Genomic DNA, 9,110 nt, shown 5'->3' on the forward strand with positions numbered 1-9,110 from the left:
TCCTGCTGAGAGTTGCCAAAGAGGCTGAAAGATGAACCTTATTCAGATAATATATAAATCATGACAAAGTTCCTGGTCAACCCGAAAAACCGGTCCCTCCTGCTGGACACATGGCCCTGTGGACCTCTTCTGATGAAACGGTAGGGAGAAGGGCAGAGTGGTTGTCGGAGAGGACATGTTTCCCCCAAAACCAGTTTCTGTTTTGTTACCCCATGACCAGACTGCAGAGTTAGAAGACTTTAGAATGGTTATGATAAGCTATTCAAGGTGATGGCCCCTCTGGGTGGTCTCTGAAAGCAAGGAGAAGTTTAGGAGCACAGAGCATGGATGCGATAGGGGAGCCCCTTTCAGGTTTTTTTTTTTTATCTGTAGAACGAAAACATCAGGATGGAATTCTGTTGGGAGAGGACCTTTATCTTTCTTCATCAAGAGCCATGCCACTCCAACAGGTGTCTAGGCAAGGCCATACGTGAGATTCCACGTGAGAGGGACCTTTCCACTGAATGAGGAGGAGAGGAGGAAGAGAAAGATGGGAGGAATAAAGATCAGAAGAGGGGAGCAAGGACAGCACCAGCTCAGAGGCCCTCGAGGTCCAGAAGGATCACATGAATGGAGAGGAGATGCCGTGACAGCGAGCAGGCTCTCTGGCAGGTGACGAATGTCTGTTTTGTTTTTGAAATTGGGGAATGGTTTACAGACATAACATACAGTTCTATGAGTTTTGACAAATTCATAGTCATGAAACCATCAACGCAACCCAGACATAGAGCAGTCTTATTACCCCCAACGTTCCCCCAGTGAGTGGTCTCTGTCCCACTGGTTTTGCCTGTTCCACGATGTCATAGGTATGGGGTCGTGCAGTGTGCAGTATTTTTCTTTTCTTTTCTTTTTATTGAGGTATAATTAGCTTTTCAAAGATGAGCCTCTAGAGAGTACATTGAGACTTCTCATCACCAGGAGACTTGTTTAGGACAAGATGCACGCATTTCTTTACTGCTGTCCAGCAGGGGTACTGGTTGGGGAGGATGCACGGCTGCTGAGACCTCTGCCCACCTGACTGTCCACTCTCTTCAACAGTCATGAAAAAATTTCCATCTTATTTTACTCATGTGCGTATTATTGCAAAATTATTCAAATGATACAGAATACAGAATAAAATATGTAAATCTCACTTTCCACCCCTGTGTACACATACCCTTACCCACAATCCTGCTAGCATTGTGGGGTGATCTCTGTGCACACTCATCTCTGTTTTTACATGTGCACACACCCACACCGTTTTCTATGGATATAACTTTATCTTCATTTTGAAGATTATATTATATTAACAAGGTGCTATGACATGTGTCACTCAGCAGCTTGATAGTTTTTGGACCTGAATATGTTTTGGTGATCATGCATGTCGGTACACACAGATCTGCCTCATTCTTTCTAACCCGATGCACAGTTCGCTGTACTCGAGATGAAGTATCATTTATTTACAGGCATGCCTCATTTTATTGCACTTCGGGTTTATTACACTTCACAGATATTACGTTTCTTACCAATCAAGAGTTCGCGCAACCCTGCCCCAAACAAGTCTGTTGGAACCATTTTTTTTCCCAACAGACTAGGATGCTGGTTAGCGTTTTTCAGTGATAATGTATTTTTCTAAATTAAGATACGTGCTTTTTAAAAAGACATACTGCTACTGTACACTTAATACAACTTATAGTGTAAATACAACTTTTATATGCACTGAGAAACCAAAAAACTCCTGGACTCATTTTATTATATTATTCTCTTTGTTGCAGTGATCTGGAACCTAACTCACAATATCTCTGAGGTGTGCCTGTAGTTCCTTTTCTACTGGACAGTTTTGATTTATTTCTAAGTTTCGCTATTATGTAAAATGTTGCAGCAAATAACCTTTTATGTACCTCTTTGTGTACACGTGATTATATTATCTCACATAGACAGCAGAAATGATCGAATTGTTTGCAGGAAAGGGACGCCCATTTAGTATTTTGACAAATCTGGACAAATTGATTTCCTGAAAGGATGCACTGATTTATATTTCCGCCAACGGCTTTGGAGACTGCCAATTTTCTCACAAATTTTTCGCCACTGAAAAAGACCAATCCTTCAAAGTTTTATTAATTTAATGGGTGAAAAATGGTTCATCCCCCATTGTTTTCATTTGCATTTTCTCATTGACTGAAAACATTGATCCTGTCTTTTGCATATGAATTTTCCACAAGTGGTTCCTTAGATTGCAATTTCTATCTTATTCTGTTTCTTCTATCAAGTTGTTGCCCTTTCTTATTAATTTTACAAGTTCTTTATACATTCTGGATAGTAATCTTTGTACAACATATATCCTTTTTTCTATCCTGTCACCTTTTAAAAACATAGTTTGTAGTATCTCTTGTCATACAGAAGAATTATTTTTTTAAGTAGGAAATCTATCAGGCTTTTCCTTCCTGGCTTCTGTCTAGGGGAGCTGTTTTGGGGGGTGCATTCCCCTGGGGAAAATGTGAGTGGCACTTTTCCCTTCTGGGAGAATGAAGCCTGTGGAGACCCATTTCCTCAGGGAAGGAATTCATTTAGGGGCACCCAGGATGTCTGTGAAAATACTGTTTCCCACCAGTGTGCCTGAGCTCAGCTTGTGGAGCCCAGTTAGGGTGACAGAGAAGCCAGATCCAGGGTCAAGTATGAGGAGGACATAGTCTTGCTTTGCACCTGGGTCCAGTGACGGGCAGATCACAGAGATTTTCTCAGACTCCCACCTTTGCCCATCCTCTTGGGGCAGGAACCTGGAAGACTGGGCCTCAGGTCAGGGACCCTACAGGGCTGGGGGAGGGGCGGCCTCCGGCTGTGCCCACACCTGAAACATGCCTCCTGGTGGCCCCCTGGCTACAGAGCCTTTTCTCCCTGCCCCACTCCTCCTGTTCTTACCTTTTTTCTGGTTCTCTTCCCCAACCCCTCATCTAAAGTCAAGGGCACAATCAGGCCTGGTTAGGGGGTGTTAGCAGCACCAGTAGTGTTACAGAAATGGGCCCCAAGCTCAGGGACAATCTTGCTTTTATAGGGCTTATCCACACTGTTGAAGTTGGCATGGGTTGCTTGGTTAATCTGTCCTCAAGTGGTTACAGACCCTGGGAGTTGCTATGGGTTACAGGAGCGCAGGGGAGTTGCTATGGGCGATGGGCACTTACTGAGCATGAGATGTTCAGACAGGAACTTAGGCAATATGTCTGTTATCTAGAGAGAACAATCAAAGGGGAGGGGAAGTCTTCAGTTGATCTCTGTCACTCTGCCCTTTGGCCTAGGCAGCAAGCAGGCCTACAGAAGCAGAACAAAGAGCTGAATACAAGGTTAGCCATTTGAATGGAAAATTCCTCTTCAGTAGGAGAAAAGTTTTGTCTAACCCAGCCGCTCCTCTCCTTGAGCTCTTGGGCTAGAGGAAATGGTGTGGTCCCTGGGAAATGGGATCCCCCACCACCTGAGAAGGAGCAACTGAGGAAAAAGGCCTCCTTTGAGGAAGTGTGGATCGATGGGTTCTATGGAACTAGGGGAGGGAGGAGAGAAGTGGAACAAGGAGAGCACCTCCCCACAGGTGCAAGGAGGGTCTCTGGGCCTTGAGAGGCCTCAGCTCTGCCCCTCCCCGCCAGCAGCCACTGGAAACTGAAGTGCTCTTGGCTCCCTCTTACACAGCTTCCTCCTTGCCTACATTCAAGTGGTTGGGCAGGCCGAGGAGAAGCTGAGAAGTCCAGGGAGGAAACTGTGGTCAGCTCAACGCTGCCCATTCTTTCCTCCCCACCCCCCCACCACTGTCTCTCATTTCCTGGGTCCTGGTTTTACCCCTCTCCCTCAGAAGGATGAACTAATGATAGATGACAAAGTAAGAGGGCCATTCTCACTCTAAACCCCATTGGACCCCATAAGCCTTACACTCAGGTCTAACTTCTGAGTCAGTGATGTATTTCCACCCTGGGAGGTTTTGTGGGTGTTGGAGGGGAGAGGAGAAGAGGATCAAAAGTGAGAAGAGGTTCTTGGGCAAAGGGCAAAGGTGAGGAGAGGAGAGCTGGGATCAGAGCTTAGGGACCAAGGACCTCAGAGGGGTTGGTGGGAGGGGTGTGGCTGGCTCCAGGGGAGAGCAGGGAGGAGGGGAGAGGCAGCCTTAGCCCTGGGGCACCACTCTGCCTCATCTCTCACTGCTGCCTCACCTGCCAAGGCTTGGGGAATGTCACTTAAAAAAATGTCTATAGAAAAATCTAATTCCATATTTTTCTTTAGTGAATTTCAGGGCATAGAGACTTTAAGTATGCTCTCCAGGTTCATTTAGCCAGAAGATGAGAAGGGAGGGGGATCCTTGTGATGTAGTGGCAGAAAATTTAGCAACACTGCCACCTGCAGTCACGTGGAAGGTAGAAAATGTACCTAATGAACTGGGTGGCATAGATAAGATCTCCAGACAAAGTGTTACCTGGTTTCTTCTTGTGGTTTATTGTAAATGTGAGAGGAGAGAGAGAAATAACAGATGGGGCTATTAAACATAAAGGAGCTGGGTCTTGATGGCTTTTAAAATTCTTGAGTCTCTCCAGAGGTAAATGATGCTAACATCAAATTCAGGGCACTTTCAAGTAAATATGGTCTAAAGATGAAACCAAGGGTGTGACTGTAATATCCTTTGTTACGATCTCAGAAAGATCAAAAGTAGTGCCTCAGACAAAAGGCCTATAACGAGTTTAAGGGTGTGTGCCTCACAGATTCTGTCAATCAAACACAAGGACTTCTAAGGATCTCAGAGACATTATCCTTCAGCAGAAGTCCAGGGTTCAGAGGACAACTTATTTTGAAGAGATGTGTGGATGTGGCTTTCATTTAATTGAGTGAATCTCAATAAGATTAATCGGAGACCCACATATTTTTAAAAAGAGGATGACATTCTCAACACACTACCAGCTTGGACTGAAAGGAATAGAGAGAGTATAAAATTTTAAAAAGGCCTTTGTGTCCTCCAAAGTTAACTGGCAGGAAGAAGGCTGAGAAAACTATGAAGCTGTGAACATGTGTTGCCTTTCATGGAAAGTGAGGAATGACTCAGAGGGAAGAATCAAAAGCCCAGAGGGAGGAGCCGAGAGCCATGGGGAATTATTCTCTGGGTAGCAGTAAGGCAGAGTCCTGAACGAGAAACTTCCAACATTTGCACAGGTGAATTTTCAATTTTCTATCGATCAGTGCTCTTTTGGCCTCCCACAACCTCCTATTGTGACTATCCCATGCTGTTCCACCATTGCATGTTGGGGGTGTGGGTGTGGCTGATAACTTGTCTCTTCAGGCAACACTTTCCCCATCCCATTATACACCAGGTTGGTGGCTACAGCCTCCTGACTGCAGTCTTCATATTGAGACTTGTTCTTGAGGAGCTTTATGTAAGCTAGTACACCCAAGAAGCCTCATCCATACCTGGACCTAATTTAAATGACAATTTCCTGGACCTCATGCAGATGCCATGTGGGATGATACTTTTGGAGACCTTTAGAGGGAATGAGGGTATTTTCCGTGTGGGAGAAATGTAAATAATTTGTGGCCAGAGTATGTACTGTGGTGATTTTAAAATATTTCCACACCGTTTTTTTGATATATCTTTCTTCAAGAGATGGTCTAATCCCTCTCCCAGTGACTAGCTTCTAATGAATAGAATATGGCAGAAGCAATGGTATGTGACTCCAGAGACCAGGTTATAAAAAGCACCGTGACTTCCTCCTCACTGTCTCTTGGATTGGTCACTCTGGGGCAGTTTAGCCCCCGTGTTATGAAGAAAGGCCCACATGGCAAGGAACTGACACTTTATTCCAGCAATCGTGTGAGTGAGCCATCACGAAGTGGTCCGATAGTCACCGTGGAAGCTTCAGATGACTGCAGTTCTTGCTGACATTCCGACTACAACTGTATGAGAGGTTCTGGACCAGGAATACCTAGTTAAGACGTTCCCAAATTCATCACCTTCTTCTGGAGCAATCTGTGAAATAATACATATGTCATTTGTTTTAAACTACTGAGTTTTGGAGTAACTTATTACACAGCATCAAATGGGTTAGGAGGAAAACAACAAGAAGTGTTCTTTTTTGTTTTGTTTGTTTTGTTTTTTACTGGAAACCAAAGGAAGAAAGCATTTCAAGAAGGAAGCAGTGATGAGTCATATTCAATGCTGCTCATCTACCCAATATGATGAGATTTGAATATTCACCACCGGATTTAGCATGTGTACACCATTGGAGACTGTGAGAAGACCTTTTTTAAGGAGTGACACAAACAAAGGCCTGATTCCAGTGGATTTAAGAGAGAACAGAAAGAGAGACATCGAAGGCTGAGAGCATACCCAATCCCTTTCATGGACTTTTGCTGTAAAGGGCAATAGAATGTGAAGAAGTAGCTGTAGATGTTGTGGGGTCAAGAGAAGGTTTTAAATTATAACTCATTTATATTCTGATTGCCATGACACATAAGAAAGAGAAAAAGATGATGCAAGAGAGAAGGGAGAAATCCTGAAGAAATTTTCTTCTGTTGACAGGAAAAGATGAGATTTGTGGCTGATGTGGAGAGGTCGGTCTGAGATGGGCACCGGGAGAGTGACAGGAAGAAGAGAGTATGCATGGTGGCGTAGAGGTGGGATGATTGACAGGAGTGGCTGGACCTAATGGATGTTCTTTTCTCAGGGTTTCATTTTTGTACCAGCTGAGCCTGAGGAGAGGGAGGGGACTTTGGAGTTTGAGGGGTCAGAGGATGGTGTGAAATAGAGACCCTGTGTTTACGGTGAGACATTTCGGCATGACAGATTTTTTTTTTCCAGCCATATTCAGCTTCCCTGGGTGCTGGACAGAGTAAATGAAAAGCTGGATTCAACCAGGGCTGGAGTTTTGCCAAGGGAGTTCAATGAAAGGGGAGAGAGGAAGAGAAATTGAGATTATGGGCCAAAGAGTGATTATAAGGATAGCTCATGGAATCTAAGGGAAAGGAAAGCATGAATGAAGTGAGGGAAAGGGATAACATAGCAGGACTAGGGGATCATGGATCCCAGTGGTGTTGAAGGGGTACTTTGATCAAGTTAATAGGATGGAGCTAGAGAGATAAAAAAGGTGGTTGGACCATGGGTATCTCAGAGTTGAGACTATTCTTGCTAACCATCTGACTGGGTGGCTGAGGCATGAAAAAGGACAAGATAATTGGGGGAGAGGAGGTCAAAGAACTGAGAGGCCGGAAATTTGGAAGGATGGGCCCAAGTCTACATGGGGCCAAGTTCACCAAGGATTATGGCAGAAGCCGGGAGAGTGACAGTGAGCCAGGGGTTAAGACCAACGGAGAAGAAAGGAGTTCTCCAGTTTGCATGGGGTCTGTGGCAATGACGGGTGGTCTGTGGCACAGTCTGATGGCAGGAAATCAAATTGTGGGGAGGATAGGAAGATAGGAAGTGGAAAGGAGGAGCGGAGAGGACACCAACCCCACCTTTAAGGCTAGTGACAGGAGGTGAAAGAGATTGAAAAACTATCACTTGTGGAGACTGCAGAGAAATCAGTGTTCTCAGAGGACAGTCAGATTTCAGCGAGAGTAAGAGGGTGACATTCAGAGAAGATGAGAATTATATGGGCTTGTGCTGCTGACTCCAAGTTTCAGAGGGCAGAGAGAAAAGATTTATAGATTTTGGAAAGAGGGGGAAATGGCAGTAATTTAATGAATTTATGAGGTCTAACTGAGATGTGATTGTAAATGACAAGAGAGGACCCAATAACCCTGGGCATCTTGTAGTGGCTGAAGTGAACAGGGGTAAAGTATGAAGAAGCTGTTCTGGGGGTCTCAGTGCTGGCTGTGGGGGGATGGAGGGAGAGCCAGGAGTCTTTACAGGAGCAAGTAGAGATGTGGGGTGTCACTCACTCCTGCCCACAGTGATGGTTGCTGAGAGGGGTGGTTGTATGGAAAATCTGGGGTCCCTCTCTGCTCCCACTAAGGAAGTGTAGAAACTATGTTAGGGAAGTGGCAGTAAATGAGCATATGTGCTGCCAAAGCGAGCACAAGTAAACAGGTAGAATTTGCATGAATTCATCCTCCAGGATAGAGAGAGAGCTCCATAAAAGACAGGGTGGGAAAAATAAGAAGCAAATTGTTTTTTACCTTAGAACCTCAGAAAACCTTAGAAATTGGACGCATGGGTATCTCAGAAGGCATAGTAGAAGCGGAGACTGGAAACGCAGCAGTAGGCTTGAAGTCTGGTTAAGAAGTAGTTTTACTCCTAGCTTCTCTGACTCCTGGGACACTAAGAGTGGGCCAGCTGCTCTCATCCTTGCTCTTTCTTCTCGTTCGCCATCCTGCAGGGAATTCAAGGTTAGTCATTGAGAGCGAATCGCAGAGATGCTCTGTTGAGGGCACCAGGAATGACTGAGAGGAAGAATGTGTTACAAGAGGGGCCCAGTGAGTGAAAACAGACAGTGGGGCCCCTTCACTGTGCTACAGTTGGTGCCCCCAACCCTGGCATCCAGGATAGTTAAAAGAGTCCTTTTTGGAGAAACTGAGCTGTCAAAGAGAACAAATGAAACCATGTTTGTCTTAGTCTGTTTGAGCTGCTGTAACAAAACTATTGCAGTCTGGGAAGCTTAAACATCATACATTTATTTCCCATAGTTCTGGAGGCTGGGGATCTAAGACCAACGCACCAACAGATTCTGTGTCTGGTGAGGTCACCCTTCTGGCTCATAGAGGACTGTCTATTCACTGTTTTGTCACACTGCAAAGGGGCTAGGTTGCTCTCTGGGGTCTTTTTGATTAGGGCATGAATCCCATTCATGAGGGCTCCCCGCTCATGATCTAAGCATATCCCAAAGGGCCCACCTCCTGATACCATCAGCTTGGGGGATAGGACGTCAACATATCAATTTTGGGTCAACACATTCGTCCACTGAATGGTGCTGGCCCAGATGCAAACTGAGTGTGAGCAAGCAGTGGGCCCGAACTTTGGGAGGAGGCCAGTGCTGAGAATCCAAGGGTGTGTTCATGTTCTGGGAGGCTTTAGCCTTTTCTTTGCAGGGAATGCAGGTTCCAGAGGTCAGGGAGATTCTCCTGGGGGCTTAAGG

This window comes from Pteropus alecto, unplaced genomic scaffold (genome assembly GCF_000325575.1).
Source record: "Pteropus alecto unplaced genomic scaffold, ASM32557v1 scaffold7, whole genome shotgun sequence".
NCBI classification, from domain to species: Eukaryota; Metazoa; Chordata; class Mammalia; order Chiroptera; family Pteropodidae; genus Pteropus; species Pteropus alecto.